This window comes from Dipodomys spectabilis, unplaced genomic scaffold (genome assembly GCF_019054845.1).
Source record: "Dipodomys spectabilis isolate Male_0828 unplaced genomic scaffold, ASM1905484v1 ptg000175l, whole genome shotgun sequence".
NCBI lineage: Eukaryota > Metazoa > Chordata > Mammalia > Rodentia > Heteromyidae > Dipodomys > Dipodomys spectabilis.
Genome location: NW_024870852.1, coordinates 18,810,001 through 18,826,067, shown reverse-complemented (window position 1 = coordinate 18,826,067; position 16,067 = coordinate 18,810,001).

Below are 16,067 nucleotides of genomic sequence, written 5' to 3'. Positions count from 1 at the left end.
AGGGGTCCACAGGGGTGAGGAGGTTGGACAGGGAGGAAACTGAGTGCAGTGGCGTAGGGGGTCTTCTGAAGGCTCAGAAATGCTGGGGGCCGGAAAAGCTCAAGAAAACAGCCTCAAAGGCCTATGTCTTTCTACAAAATAGAAATGTTGCACCAGTACACAGATCTGCAGGGTGTCGTGTTGACACAACACAGCCCAAGCACAAGGGTGCTGCTTTTCAACAACAAGGCCCTGATGGAACCTTCACTCCTCAGTGCCTCCACCCCCACCCTACTCAGCCTCTGTCCTTGGTACACTCTGTCTAGCTGCTCCTGGGGGATTCCTTTGGCTCACAGGCTGCCCCTTCTTCACCTCTGATATTTCATTCTCTTTCCTCTTTTTGTCTTTCAGCCCTGGCTCAGTCCTTGGATTTCTAGTGACTTGTTTCCTAGTTATCAAAACCAGTTTAAGGGCTTAACCAGTTATAGTCAATGGTCCCTGATTGATCTCCCAATTCTGATTTTTCTGATCTCGTGATCCCTAAACTTACATACCTGTTTCTTCAACCCTTCACTAATTACATGTCCAGAGATCTCAGTCCTACCATGTCCAAAACAAAGATTTGGTCTTCCATTCCTTTGCCTTTCCTAAACGGCTCTTCCATCAATCTTCCAACTCAGTAATGGTGCTATTACCTATATCTGCTCAAGACAGTGACTTGAAATTCGTTCTAGAAACACTGCACCCTTACCCACCTTCACTTCTTCATGACATCCCCTTCAAAACCTATCTAGACAATAAAACCAATATGTCAGAGACACTTGTACAGTATTCATATGTTCAGCATAGCACTATTCATGATAGCTAAGATATGGAATTAGTCAAAGTGTCTATCAGAGCATAGATGGATAAAGAAACTGTGGTATACACACACACGCACACACACACACAATGGAATATTATTCATCCATAAAAATGTGAAATCCTGTGATTTGTAGCAACGTGGATGAACCTGGAGGGCATCGTGCGAAGTGAAATAAAGACAGGCAGCAAAAGATGAGTACCACATGATGTCATTCGTTTGTGGAATCTAAAAATTAAAAGTTGATCTCATGGAGGTAGAGAGTAGAATAGTGGTGTTACCAGAGGCTGGGGTAGAGAACGAGAGAAAGATTAAAAGATACAAAATTATTGTTAGGGGCTGGGAAGGTGGCTCAGTGGTAGAGCGCTTGCCTTGCATGCCTGAGGCCCTGGGTTCGATTCCTCAGCACCACATAAGCAAAAAGAAAAAAGCCGGAAGTGGCTCTGTGGCTCAAGTGGTAGAGTGCTAGCCTTGAGCTGAAGAGCTGAGGGACAGCGCCCAGGCCCAGAGTTCAAGCCCCACGACCGGACCCAAAAAAAAATTATTGTTAGCTAGGAGAAGTAAATTCTAGTGTCCTGTTGCATGGTAAAGTGACGATACTTCACAATACTGCATTATGTATTTCCATGTTACTAAGAGAGAGGATTTTAAATCCGTGCCTCCAAAGAACCAAAGACATGCTTGAGGTGACAGACATATAAAATATTCTTTTCTTTTTTGGTGGGGGGGCAGTCCTGGGGCTTGAACTCAGGGCCTTGGCACTGTCCCTGAGCTTCTTTGGCTCAAGGCTAGCACTCTACCACTTGAGCTATGGCATCATTTCTGGCTTTTTCTGTGTATGTGGTACTGAGGAATTGAACCCAGGGCTTCATGCATGCTGCGTAAGCACTCTACCACTAAGTCACATTCTCAGCCCAAAATATTCTGATTTGATCATTACGTAATGTACCCATGCACTAAGACATCACACTGTACTCTACAAATGTACCATTATCATGGATCAACTAACAATAAACTCAAACCTATATGGGTATGGATGTATTCAATCCCCAAACCCCAGTCCCACGGCCACCTGTCCGAGCATCAGCTTCACTTGGATGTATCATTGCCATAACTTCTCTGCTTGTTCTCTGATTCTATCTGTACTCCTTTACTCCCTCACCTTTCTCCACCAAAAGCCAGAGTGAATTTTTTTTTTGTCGGTCATGGGGTTTGAACTCTGGGCCTGGGTGCTATCCCTCAGCTCTTCAGCTCAATAGTAGTGCTCTACCACTTTAGCCACAGCGCTATTTCCAGCTTTTTCTATTTATGTGATGCTGAGGAATCAAACCCAGGGCCTCAAGCATGAGAGGCAAGCCCTTTACTTCTGAGCCATCTTCCCAGTCCCCCAGGGTGAATTTTCTAAAATGTAAATCAGATTTTGTGCCTTTTAGAAAAAAACATTATTTTAGTTCGTCATGTGGCTTGAACTCTTTCCCTGAGCTAGCCCTCTACCACTTTGGGCCACAGCTCCACTTTTAGCGTTTTTGTTAATTGGATATAAGAGTCTCTTGGCCTTTTCTGCCTAGACTGGCTTAAAATCACCATCCTCAGATCTAAGCTTCCCAAGTATTGGGTGTGAGACATGGGCACCTGGCTAGATCATTTGTCTTAACTGATCTAAAACTGCAGCATCTTTCACATCATCTCTAGAATTAAAGCCCCGAGCCTGTACGTGGTCTGTGAATGTTCAACCTGGCTCCCAGCTCCCAGCTCTACCCTACCCGTGGTTCCTCATCCCTGACTGCCCCCCTCCCCCACCCCAACCTCTCTCCATATCCTTCAAGCACATCAAGTGCCCTTTTGTCCCCAGCTCCTTGTGCTTTGGCTTTGTCTAAAAAAGCTCATCCCTCAATATCTGCATGGCTGGTTTTTACCAGCACAGCAGAAGTCTGTGCCTCAGTGTTACCTAGAAAGGCCTGTGCTGACTACAGATGGTAGCTCATCCTGATCTGTCTGGGATCTGGGGCTATCAGTGCTAACCTGGTTCAATCCTGGGCAAAATAAGATGTGTGGTCCCACTACTATAGCTACCTAGCTCATCACTCAGCACTTTCAGTGCTTCAGATTTTACGTCCCAACACTTCTTACTCTTTGACCCTCATCATGCCCCAGTTTAAATGTTTGCATTTTCAAGCTCAAATTAGAACATCAGAGTTGGGCACTGGTGGCTTGTGCTTGTAATCCTAGCTATTCAGGAGGCTGAGATCTAAGGAAGTGCACAAGGAAGTACATGAGACTCTTCTCTCCAATTAATCATAGAAAAACCAGAAGTGGAACTGTGGCTCAAGTGGTAGAGTGCTAGCATTGAATAAAAGAAGCTCAGAGACTGTGCCCAAACCCTGAGTTCAAACCCCAGGACTCGCACAAAACAAAACAAGGCAAACAAAACAAACTAACAAACATAAAAACTCAGAAAGCTGGGCGCCGATGGCTCATGCCTGTAATCCTAGCCACTCAGGAGGCTGAGATCTGAGGATCGTGGTTCAAAGCCAGCCTGGGCAGGAAAGTCTGTGAAACTCTTATCTCCAATAAACCACCAGAAAACCAGAAGTGGCACTGTAGCTCAAGAGGTAGAGCACTAGCCTTGAACTGAAGAGCTAAAGGACAGCACTCAGGCCCAGAGTTCAAGCCCCATGACTGACAAAACAAAAACAAAAAATAAACAAACTCAGAAGATCAGCTTAACAAGAGCAAAAACTTTCCTTGCTCATTACTGAACTCTCCTGGTTAAAATGGACCCAGGACATAGTAGGTGCACAGGACAAATTTGACTAATGAAATCAAGGAATGAACTGGTAAATTATGTTACATATATGAAACAGAAGCTTTTATAACTCCAAACTCTATGTACCTACATCAGTCAAGATAGGACCTAGATATTCAGGAGGCTAAGGTATGAGAACCAAGGTTCAAAGCTGGTTTGTTGGTCCTGGGCCTTGAACTCTGGGCGTAGGCACTGTCCCTTTAGCTCTTTTTGCTCAAAACCTAGTATTCTACCACTTGAGTACCACTTCTGGCTTTTTCTGTGATTAACTGGAGATAAGAGTCTCATGGACTTTCCTTCCTGGGCTGGCTTCAAACTATGATCCTCAGATCTCAGCCTCCTGAGTAGCTAGGACTACAGGCATGAGCCACAGGTACCCTGCCCCCAAAGACTGATCTCTAAAATGCGAGAGGTGGCGTTGAAGCTCAAGTAGTAGAGTCCTGAGCAAAAAAGCTAAACAAGGGGCTGGGAAGGTGGCTCAGTGGTAGAGCGCTTGCCTTGCATGCATGAGGCTCTGGGTTCAATTCCCTAGCACCACATAAGCAAAAGGGAAAAAGCCAGAAGTGGCGCTGTAGCTCAAGTGGTAGAGCGCTAGCCTTGAGCTGAAGAGCTGAGGGACAGCGCCCAGGCCCAGAGTTCAGGCCCCATGACCGGACCCAAAAAAAAAAAAAAAAAAAGCTAAGCAAGAGTGAGAGGCCCTGAGTTCAATACTGGCACATACATACCAAAAAAAAAAAAAAAGGCCAACATGTGTATCTGGTGCAAGATTAAGCAATAAAAGTGAGTTTCAAGGTGCTGGGTATGCTGGGAGTACCAATTTTGTAAAAGTGAGAAGGAGCCGAGTACATATATACGTGTGTGTGTGTGTGTGTGTGTGTGTGTGTGTGTGTGTGTGTGTAGCCACAATAAAGTAGGTGGCCACTACAGGAGAGCCTGAGGTTGTTTTTATTTTTTACCTATTGTGTGCTGCTGTTTGTTCACATAACATTTAAGTTCACAGCCCCGGGCAGCTTTGATAGACCCATTCCTCACCCTCTCCACCCTCTCACCTGGGAACCCCCACGCCGAGCGGCTCTTGGGTCCTCAGGCTTCCTTCTCTTCTGCATCACTGTCATGTGATTTTTTTTCCAGCTAGAGGTTAAGCATCAATTTATTTTTCTGACTCCATAACCCATAGCTGCCTCTGTGAACTCACATGAGTCCCTCCATGAGCCCTCCTCTAATTTGCCACAGCCCAGACCTGCCTTCCCTTGGTCCATCACTTATGGACCTGCTTCTCTCCCCTCCCCCTCCCCCACATCAGTAAAATGGGAGGACCACTTGCCCGAGCATCTCCTGGAGCAATATCTTTATTAACCTGCCCTGGAACTGAGGGCTTCATGCATCCTAGGCAAGTGCTCTACCTCTGGGATACACTTCCACTCTCTTTATGCTGGCTTTAAGAAAATGGAAATTGAGGCATGAGAAGAAAAAAAATGACTTTACCAGCACAGAATAAATAAGTGTCAATAAATGGTATAACCAGGTTTTGAACCAGGCAGTCTGACTCCAAAGCCCATGGCCTGGAATTTCTAGAAGAGGCTAGGAAAGTAGAGAAAAGGAGGAATGAAAGTGAGGGTGAAGTGAAGATGTAAGTTGGTTCATTAGAGAATAAGAACCTGAGCAGTGGAGAAGGGAAATTGGGTGACTCAGAAGAAAATAAGACAGTGAGTTAAACAAGGAGAAAACAAAGAAAGGAGATAGAGTGGAAAGAAGCTGAGTACATAATGAATTCCAGGCCAGTCTGGACTACACAGTGAGGTCCTGTTACCAAAAAACAAAACAAAACAAAAAACAGAGTTAAAGAAAAAGGACTAATGGGGGGCTGGGAAGGTGGCTCAGTGGTAGAGCGCTTGCCTTGCATGCATGAGGCCCTGGGTTCAATTCTTCAACTCCATATAAGTAGAAAGAAAAAAGCCAGAAGTGAAGTGTCACTGTGGCTCAAATGATAGAGTACTGAAGAGCTGAGGGCCAGCACCCAGACCCAGAGTTCAGGCCCCTTGACTGACAAAAGCAAAAACAAAATCGAAACAAACTAACAAGAAAAAGGACTAGTGATAACAGTCTTATTACCAAAAAAAGAAAAAAGAAAGATAGAAAGTAAGAGAAAATAAAAGAAAAAGAGGGACTGGAGGTGTGTCTCAAGTGTTAGAATGAAAAAGCCAAGAGAGAGCACAAGGCCTGAAGTTCAAGTGCTGAGTTCAAGCCCTAGTCCTAGCATCCACACACACGCAAATTGGTACTCACCAGATACTATGCTGAAAATGAACTATGCAACTTGTGGGTGTGGATGGGAGGGAAAAACTGGGAAAGAGTGAGGAAAGGGGTGACATTGTCCAAAAAGAAATCTGCTCTTTACCTGACTTATGTAACTGTAACCCTTCTGTACATCACCTTTAGAAGAATGATAAAACCATTTTTAAAGAGAAAAGGAGAGAAAAAGAAAGAAAGAATTAATTAAGCAAGAAATAACTAACAACTAGGAAGGAAGAGAGGGAGGGAGGGAAGAAGGGAGAAAGGGAAGGGCAGAGGGATAGAGGGAGAAAGGAAAGAAGGCACACATTTAGGAAGGAAAAAAGGAAAGGCATGAGGAAAGAAAGAAGCTAGGCAAGTAGTTAGTTCCCAAGACTAGCAGGCCAGCAAGCAGATGCCCTGTTCCCAGGTGAGCCCCTCACCTGGAATCCCTGGGTCCCACAGCAGGTCCTGCAGAGCTCTGCCCTCTCTCTCTCTTCTTGGCCCTTCTGACCTGAAACCCAATCCTGACTCACTGAGCAACCTTCCCGGACAGGAACGACCTGTCACCCACTCGCCTAGCTCTCAAACCAACTCAAGTTCAATCTCCCAGCTCTGCCAGCTGAGAGCTTGCTTTTGGGGCCTTCCAGTTACTAATTAACCGCTGTACTGAATTACCATGCTAGCTATGCCCACTGGCTTCTGGACAGCCCTGGCTCTGGAGACCCTGTGAAGTGTTAAAAGCTACTACACAACTTCAGCTATGTGACCTTGGGCGAGGGATTTCAGCTACCAGAGCCTCAAGTGAAGGGGTGAAGGGGGGTGCTGGGCCTTGAGGGGAGGGTCTCCCAAGTCTCTTTCTTTTTTATAATTTAAAAATTGTTATTATAAAGGTGATGCTTGCAGGGCTTACTGTTGCAAAAGTCAGGTAAAGAGCACACATCTTTTTGGACAATGTCACCCCTTCCCTCAATCTCTCCCAGTTCAGGTCCCTTTTAACACTCATGTGTTCATTCTCTGAAATTTCCCCCCTTCTGAAGTTCAGCTCAAATGCCCACTGTTCCCCATAACTCTCCCTGATTCTATCAGCTAGGCCGTTTTCCCTTTCCCTTGGAACTGGAAAACGAATAATGGGGACCTCATCCAATTCTCTCTTCCATTAGCCTCTGTGCTTAGTCCTATAGATACTTCCAGGGAAGGTCAGTTCACGTCCTCTGCACCAGCCTCACTGTTAGCCACCTCTAGAATTCTTGTGTTTAGCCAATGTCTGGAATTCAGGGTGTTCCTGCCCTGGCACCCTCCTGGAAAGAGAATTAGAGCTGAGCTGAGATCTGCACTTTGCTCTGCCCTTTGGAGATACAAGGCTCAGGAACCCAGGGCCCAGCCGTTCCCAGCTCCCATGGAGCAGAAAGCTTTCTTGAGATCAACTCTACGTTGCCCAAGCCAAGGGTTTCTAACCCAAGCCATGCAGGACCTTGCCCACTGGACAGCTGACAAAAGCTCTGGCCAGTGACCTCTCAGAAGGCACTGTGAAAGTCAATGTGACTTTCATTCTGCTTCCTTACTGTCATTTCATCAAGATGTCAACAACTTCATGGTCAGGTCTAGTGCTTTAAGAACTGTGGTTCAGAGGAGTTCTGCGTGGCCACACTCCTCACCTCCCCCAGTGTCACTGTGGCTGGTGTCTGGCCTGGGCCCAGAGAAGGGAGGTGGCTGGCCCCAGTGCACAGAGCAAATCAGGACAGCAGCCAGGGAGCCTGTCCCTTTGGCCCCTGCTGTGTTGCTGCTCTACCAGACTCCTCCTTCCCTGACTCCCAGTGCTGGGTTTAAAAAAAAAAATCCCACAATAGTGTTGATTGCACACCCTGTCTCCAAGAATTTCAACATTCAGAAGAAGCTCATATAAAAAGTGAAAGCTTCCTCCAACCCTAGCTCCAATCTCATTTCCAGAGGTGAGTGCAACAGCTAAGGAGTGACAATCCTTCCAGACTTTGGTCTGTGCCTGAAAGGACAGATTGTCACCTATTTTCTTCCAGAGAACATACTGCTCTTCCGTTTCTCCTGTGTAGCTCTCTCCATGCCAACATGGAGAGACTGAATTTAACAGCTGTGTGATACTGTATAGAGTGAGACTATTTTCATAATGCAAGTTCCCCCTTCCATTGCTGTTGAGCATTGGGACTGTTACAGTCTTCAAAACATTGAGCTGGGCACTGGTGGCTCATATCTGTAATTCTAGCTACTCAGGAGGCTGAGATCTGAGGATCACAGTTCGAAGCCAGCCAGGGAAGAAGATTTCATGAGGCTCTTGTCTCCAATTAGTCACCAAAAAGTTAGAAGTAGAGCTGTGGCTCAAGAGGTAGAATGTTAGCCTTGCATGAAAAAGCTAAGGGACTGTCCCTTAGCTTAGCCCAAGGCTGTGAGTTCAAGCCCTAGTACTGGCACACACAAAAATTTGGAGTAAGGCTCCAGAGAATAGCTTTTGCATTTGTATCCTGTGGCATTGTGCTAGTACTTCTGCCTGATAGAAACTGCTGTAAGTGGGAGCACTTGATGATTTATGATTTATCTACCAAGTTACTATAAAAAGTTGTGTCAACTGACTTTGGTAGAGATGGGTATAGTGGTACATTTTTAATCCCAGTATTTGAGAGGCAGAGGCAGGAAGACTGGACTACATAGTGAGTACTACCTCAAAAAAAAAAAAAAAAAGAGCAATTGACAAAGCCTGCTAGCAATGTTTGAACTTGCCCTTTCTCCTTTTATTTATTTTTGGTAGGGGTGCTTAAACTCAGGGCCTCAAGTACTCGTGTGAATTTTTCACTCACAGCTGGCATTCTACCACAAACTGGAGGCACCAACAAGCCTCCAGTTCATGCTTCTTGTTGCTTAATTGTAGTCTCAAAGTTCTGTTTTCCCAGGCTAACTCAGTCTCAGTCTTCCAAATTGTTAGGATTACAGGTGTGAGCCACTAGCCCTGGCCTTGCCCTTCTTTCTTAATGATGTGCAGATAAAGATCAAGGCCACTGGTACAATGACATATTCCTCCTTACCTTCCTTCTTCATCCTTCTGCCACCCTCCCCGAATGCACTCTTGATTGGATACAATGGTCAAAGATATGTTCTCAGGGTAGAAGACTGAACCACCAGTGGGACTCACTATTAGGGCTGAGAGCATTCCTCAGAAGGCTGGGTGTTGAAGGCTTGATCCCAGGTTGGTGGATGCAACCACTGAGAGGTGATTAGACCATAAAGACTCTGATCTAATCAATGATTAGCTCAATCCACTGATGGATCCATCATGTGATGGCATTATTGAGAGGTTATGGCCATATTTGGAAGTAGAAATAGCTGAAGGCAATAGATACTGGCTAGGGGGTGTCCTTGGGGGCTATATCTTGTTCTGTGCCCCTCTTTGTCTATTTCCTGGATTCCATGAGGTAAGCAGTTGTGCTTTGTCATTGTCCCTGTCATGATGTTCTGCTTCATCTCAGGTCCCAAGTGATGGAGCCAGCCATTTGGATTGAAACCTCTGAAACCATGAGCCAAAAGATAGCTGTCCCCTAGTCCATGAATATTCCCCCTTCCCCCTTGACATACTGCAGTTCACCTATAGGACCTTTATCTGCTCCTGCCCCATGTTTACCAGTAGCCGCACCTGCAGATTCATCTACAGGCAGAATGAAGTAAATGAATGGGTCAGAGTCAGTACAGAGAAATCCATTTCCCACGTGAGCAGGACCGTCACCCAGCAGACTTACTCACAGGAGGAGTATAGGCCATGGTTTTCTTTTTGGAAAAACAAGTATCCTAGAGAGTAAAATAACAACAATAAAAAACCCAAAGAAACACAATTTAAAAATCCAATAGTATTTGTAGGTGGATAAGGAAAAGATCAGTTTCATGGGGGAAACTGGGAAAAAATGAAGGAGGGGGTGACATTGTTCAAAAAGAAATTTACTCATGACCTGACTTATATAACTGTAACTCCACTGTACATCACCTTTACAATAAAATTTAAATTAAAAAATCAGTTTCTTCCCCACTTTCCGCACCCTTTTCTAATGTTCCCTTTGGAATAGACTTCTGTGTGTCTGTGTGTGAATACTGGACTAATGCTGCTCTTCTTCCAGACTTCAGTCAGGTAAGCCTTCCAAGGGCCTCTTTCTTACTCCACAGCATAGAGATTTAGACTTTATCCATTCAATACACACTTCTCCTTTTCCTGAGGACTTAGAATTGCTTCACCAGATGGCTTCAGAAACTACATATGGATATAACATATATCACATATATTCTATGTATATGCATATAGTCATGTGCTATTCAACGATGGATATACGAACTGAGAAATCCTTCTGTAGGTTTTGTCACCTAAACCAGTGTGCTGGCTCCAATGTCACTAGATGATTTACTCTGATAGGTTCAATCAGTGTTTGACTGCATATTTGATATTTTTACAGAGATTGATACACTATTTTATGGAACTCTGACAGAGTACAGAATATCCTCCATCCTTCTGTCTTCTTTCATCTTCCCATTCTGACCTGACAGATATCTGCTGTCAACCCAACCTTTCCTTTCCCATCACTTTGAAAATTCTGTGTTTCCCTCTTGTAGGATGGCCTACTTTCTAGATCATATGTCTTCCTCTTTTAAAAAAGTTACCTTTTGGGGTGGGGAGGGGGGGATATGGGAAGGGATGGGAAGGGGAAACAAAGGAGGAGGCAACAATGCTTAATAAGAAATGTACTCATTATCTTGCCCATGTAATTGTAACCCCTCTGTACAGTATTTTCACAATAAAAATACAAAAAAATTACCTTTTTGTGGTAAATATATGTAACATAAAATTTACCATTTTATCCAGTTCAAGTGTGTGATTCTGTGGCATGAAATACATCCATGATGTTATATGATCATCTTTCTTTTTTTATTAGTATTGGGAATTTGAACTCAGGACCTTGTATTTCCTAGGCAAGTCCTTTCTGAGTCATTCTACTCCAAGCCCTTTTTTTCCTTTTAATTATTTCTCAGGTAAGGTCCTGCTTTTTGCCAGCCTTTTTTGTTGTTGGTGGTGTTCTTGGGGCTTGAACTCAGGGCCTGGGTGTTGTCCCTGAGCTTTTCTGCTCAAGGTTAGTGGTCTACCACTTTGAACCACAGCACCACTTCCACTTTTCTGGTGGTTAGTTGGAGACAAGTCTCACAGAGTTTCCTGGGCTGGCTTTGAACAGTGGTCCTTAGATCTTAGTCTTCTGAGTAGCTAGGCATGAGCCACCAGCGCCTGACCATTGATGTCTTATAAAAATATTTCTCACGGGGCTGGGAAGGTGGCTCAGTGGTAGAGCACTTGCCTAGCATGCATGAAGCCCTGGGTTCGATTCCTCAGCACCACATAAGCAAAAAGAAAAAAAAAAGCCGGAAGTGGCATTGTGGCAAGCAAAAAGAAAAAAAAAGCCAGAAGTGGCATTGTGGCTCAAGTGGCAGAATGCTAACCTTGAGCTGAAGAGCTGAGGGACAGCACCCAGGTCCAGAGTTCAGGCCCCACGACCGGACCCAAAAAAATAAATATTTCTCAAGCTAAGGGCTGGGAAGGTGGCTCAGTGGTAGAGTGCTTGCCTTGCTTGCCTGAGGCCCTGGGTTTGATTCCTCAGCACCACATAAGCAAAAAGAAAAAAGCCGGAAGTGGCGCTGTGGCTCAAGTGGTAGAGTGTTAGCCTTGAGCTGAAATGCTGAGGGACAGCGTCCAGGCCCAGAGTTCAAGCCCCATGACCGGACCCCCCCCCAAAAAATAATATTTCTCAGTCTGGAAATGTGGCTTAGTGGTAGAGTGCTTGCCTAGCCCTGGGTTTGATTCCTCAGTACCACCTAAACAGAAAAGGCTGGAAGTGGTTCTGTGGCTCAAGTGGTAGAGCTCTAGCTTTGAGCATAGAGAGGCTCAGAGACCATACCCAGGCCCTGAGTTCAAGCCCCAGAACTGGCCACAAAAAATATTTTTCCCTTAACTTTGTGGTATAATTGTAAAAGTCATGGAAAGCTGACTTTCCTTTTCGGACTGGCCTTGTAGGTGTATAGAAACATTGATTCTGTACTCTGAAGCTTTGCTATATTAATCCATTCACTCTGGCAGCCCTTTTATAGATTCTCTGGGGGAATTTCTAGATCTAAGACCATGTTACTGAGAATATAATCTTATTCCTTCCTAATTTAGATGCTTTTTCTTTCCTTTTCTTACCTACTTGCCTTGGCTAGAACATCCAATACATGATTGAACAGTGATGGTCTTGTTTTGTTTCTGTCTTGGTTTCTTATTTCTGATTAAGGGGGAAATGTGTCCATTCTTTCACCACTGAGCATAATGCCAGCCGTAGGGTGTTTGTAGATGTCTTTTGTCATGTTGAGAAAGTTCTCTTCCATTTCTAATTTTCTGGTGGTGGGTTTTATGAAAGGATGTTTAACTTTGTCAGATGTTTCTTGTGTCAGTTGAAATGATCAAGGGTTCGCTTGCCCTGTCCCAGTTATATGTCAGATTACCTAGATTTCCTTCGGTTGACTCATCCTCATTCCTGGGATCTCCTCCTTTTTATACTTTTTCTCTCACTTTGATGGAACAGATTCTCGGCTTTCCAAGGAAAGATGGATGGGAGATAAACTTGGACAACATGTGTGGGTTACAGAGTTTTCCTTTCCTTTGAAATGTTGGAGCTGCTGTCCCGCTGTCTCATTTCAGGCATCACTATCGAGAAGTCTTCTACTGGTGTGATTGTTTCTCTGGCTAAGTCCTGTTTTATTCTCTCTGAAAACCTTTAATGTCTTTACATTATTTTGACATTTCACAAAGTGGCTTGATGTCATTTCTTTTATATCCTTTGCACTAGACATTCATGTGGCTTCTCAAGTTAAAGATTAATGTTTCTCAACTCTATGAAAGTTCCTGTTTTTAAAAAAGAAATTCTGGTTTTGGAGGTCAAACCCATGGCCTCACCCATGCTAGACAAGCCCTCTACCACTGAGCTATATTCCCACCCCTGTCTTTTGTTTTTCAATCATATAATTTCTCTATTTTCTCTTATTGGAATTCCTATTTATTGTATATTAGTCTTCTGGTTTTTTAAATTCTTCTGCATTTTTCATTTGTCATTTTATTCTATTCTTTGAGCAATGGCTTTATCTCTCTTTTTTCAACCTTTGTGTTGAATTTCTGTTTCTACAGTCACATTTTAAATTTCTAGAAAATTGGTTGTTTTTTTTTTTGGTTGGTCAGGGGGCTTGAACTCAGGGCCTGGGTGCTGTCCCTCAGTTCTTCAGCTTAAGGCAAGTGCTCTACCACTTGAGCCACAGCACCACTTCCAGTTTTCTGAGTGGTTTATTGGAGATTAGAGTCTCATGGACTTCCCTGCCCTGGCTGGCTTTGAACCGCATTACTCAGATCTCAGCTTCCTGAGTAGCCAGGATTACAGGCATGAGCCACCGGCACCTGGCAGAAGCCCATTTTTTATATGTCAGTGTTTTTTTTGTTTTTGTTTTTTCCTTTTCTTGCTGGCAGAGGATTGACTTCTGGTAAGTAGAAGGTTCAACAGGTGTAGGTAGGAGGGGTCAGGCTGAAAAGATAGCAAGAAGGTCAAGATCTTGTTTCTCTGAAATAGACCTGATATTATCTATGAGCTGTACAAATGCCTTACTGAACTTACTGTTTATGTAAGATTTCATCATGGAATTAAAGAATGTTAAGAGGGAAGATTTCAGCTGGGTGCTGGTGGCTCACACCTGTAATCTTAGCTACTCAGGAGGCTGAGATCTGAGGATCATGGTTTAAAGCCAACCTGGGCAGGAAAGACCATGAGACTCCAATCTCTAATAAACCACTCAGAAAACTGGAAGTGGCACTGTAGCTCAAGTGGTAGAGTGCTAGCCTTGAGCTGAAGAGCTGAGGGACAGCACCCAGGCCCAGAGTTCAAGCCCCACAACTGAAAAAGAAAATCTGAAGACTACAGTGGATTTCCACTGCCCATTTAAAGGATGTTGAAGATTAGGCCTTTCCCACATTGCTATGTGAGGATTCTCATTGCTATGCTCAGTATAGGCAGCTATACTGTTATCCTTTGTTTCCTGTCTCCTCCTCCCTCCTCATTCTGAGGTTTGAACATAGAGCCTTGTCTCTTGCTTGACTTTCTTGCTCACAGCTGGTGCTCTACCACTTGAGCCATACCTCCAATTTATCTATTTTGCTGATTAGTTGGAAATGGAGCCTCATATACTTTTCTGCCCAGGCTGACTTCAAACCATAATCTTTAGATCCCAACCTCTTGACTAGCTAAGATTATCACAAGCTACTGACAATCAACTTCTTCCCTATCTTTTTAACAGTATTAAACAGATTCTCCAGGACTCTATCTAACAGCAGGGAGATACTTGGGTCCCCTTCAGTAATGGCAGCTCAGGTGTTCATTGTGTGTTTTCTGGAAAAAAAAAACAGACTCTGGCTGTGTGTATCATCCAGTTGTCTGAATTTATTTTTGTTGTTTCAGTACATTGACAAATCACTCCACATTTTGCTTGTAGCTTTTCTTCCCTCAAGAGTCACTTTAGTTTAAACCAGAGAATTCTCTTAAAAGATCACAAGTGTGCACACACAAACACACACACACACACACACGCACACACACACACACAACTACAAGGCAAATACAAAATATGCTACCCGACCAAAGTGCATGTGAAGGAAAGTGCAACAAGGTTTCATTTTCAAACTCTGGGACCATTCTTAGAAATTAAACTGAAAGGTCATCCCTGACCTAGGCCAGGACTGGGCAGGAACTGGGTGTAACTGCAGGCCAAAGTGTAAGTGGCTACTGGCTCTGGAGAGCAGGGCACAGGGTGCCAGCAACTGCTACCCACGCCCCTCCCCGCCTGCACTCCCAGGACAAGGTACAATGAGGCCATTTGGGGACACAGCAGAGGTGAATGGGCCGTGGAATGGACAGAAAGCAGATTTCGTTGCACTTTTTTTTTTTAAACAATTCAGTTTCTTTCCAAAGAGTTTGATGTTAGAGCAGAAAGTGCTGAGGCCTCAAAATCTGGAGGCCTGGGGGCTATATCTCCAAGGCCTTTGTTCCATCTGACCTTTCCCACAGGCAGGTATCATTCACCAATCCACAGGCAAAGGCTTCCCTGGTCCCTCTCCCTAGAAGAGGTTGTGTGGTCCCAGGCGCTGGCTCTGACTTCACGCTGCTCCCTCATCCCACCACCAGGGAGCAGCTCAGGAAAAGGCTAAGACCAAAGAGCCAATGACCTCCATGATTTCCGTTGCTACGAGGTAGCTAAGAGAAGAGAGGGCAGACCTGCTCCTCACTGCTCTCAGCCAAGAGGCAGTGATGTCATCGCTGTAAACCCAGCCTTCCCTGTGTCTTCCCAGGAGGCCTGTGCTCAGGGCCATCCCTCAAGTCTGAAAGCAAAGGGATATGCTTCTGAGGCTCTTCAGAGGCCTGCTGGCGGCTGAATGGCTGACCCGGAAAAGCTGCTGGTCCTTGGGGGAAAATTCCCTAGAGGACTGTGGCAGGAAACCAATAGAGCTGCAGCTTTGCTACTTCTAAGGGAAAAAAATAAAGCTTTGCATTGTAACTATAGCCCTTGACATACACAACACCGAGCCTCACACCTGCACCCTGTCCGACATGCCTGAGAGTGTTGTGTGTACACACACACATACACACACACATACACACACACACACACACACACATGTCACACGACTGAGAAGGGGCCTCAGGAAGGACCCTTGGGCTCCACAGACCGCAGGCCACCTCAGCACCTGAGGGCACAGGAGCTTTGCACTGGTTCCAGCCCTCACGTGGGGCTGACTCCTACTTGGTTCTGGCCCTCTCCACCTAGGCTGGGAGGCAGGTTTGGCAGTGGCTCAGTGGAGGCTGAGTCTACTCTTGGACGGAGAGGCCCACATCCTAGAGCCCCAGCAGGGACGCAGCTGGCAGTGTAAGTCAGATGGCATGACAATGGGGTTTCAGGGACCTGGATAGTTCAGACAGAACAGTTTGCCTTCCTAACTCCCAACTTTAAATCGTCTTTGTAAGACTCTTCAAGAGTAAAAGGGCCAGATGGAATGTGATATCCCAGGGGGCTGCGTGCTAGACA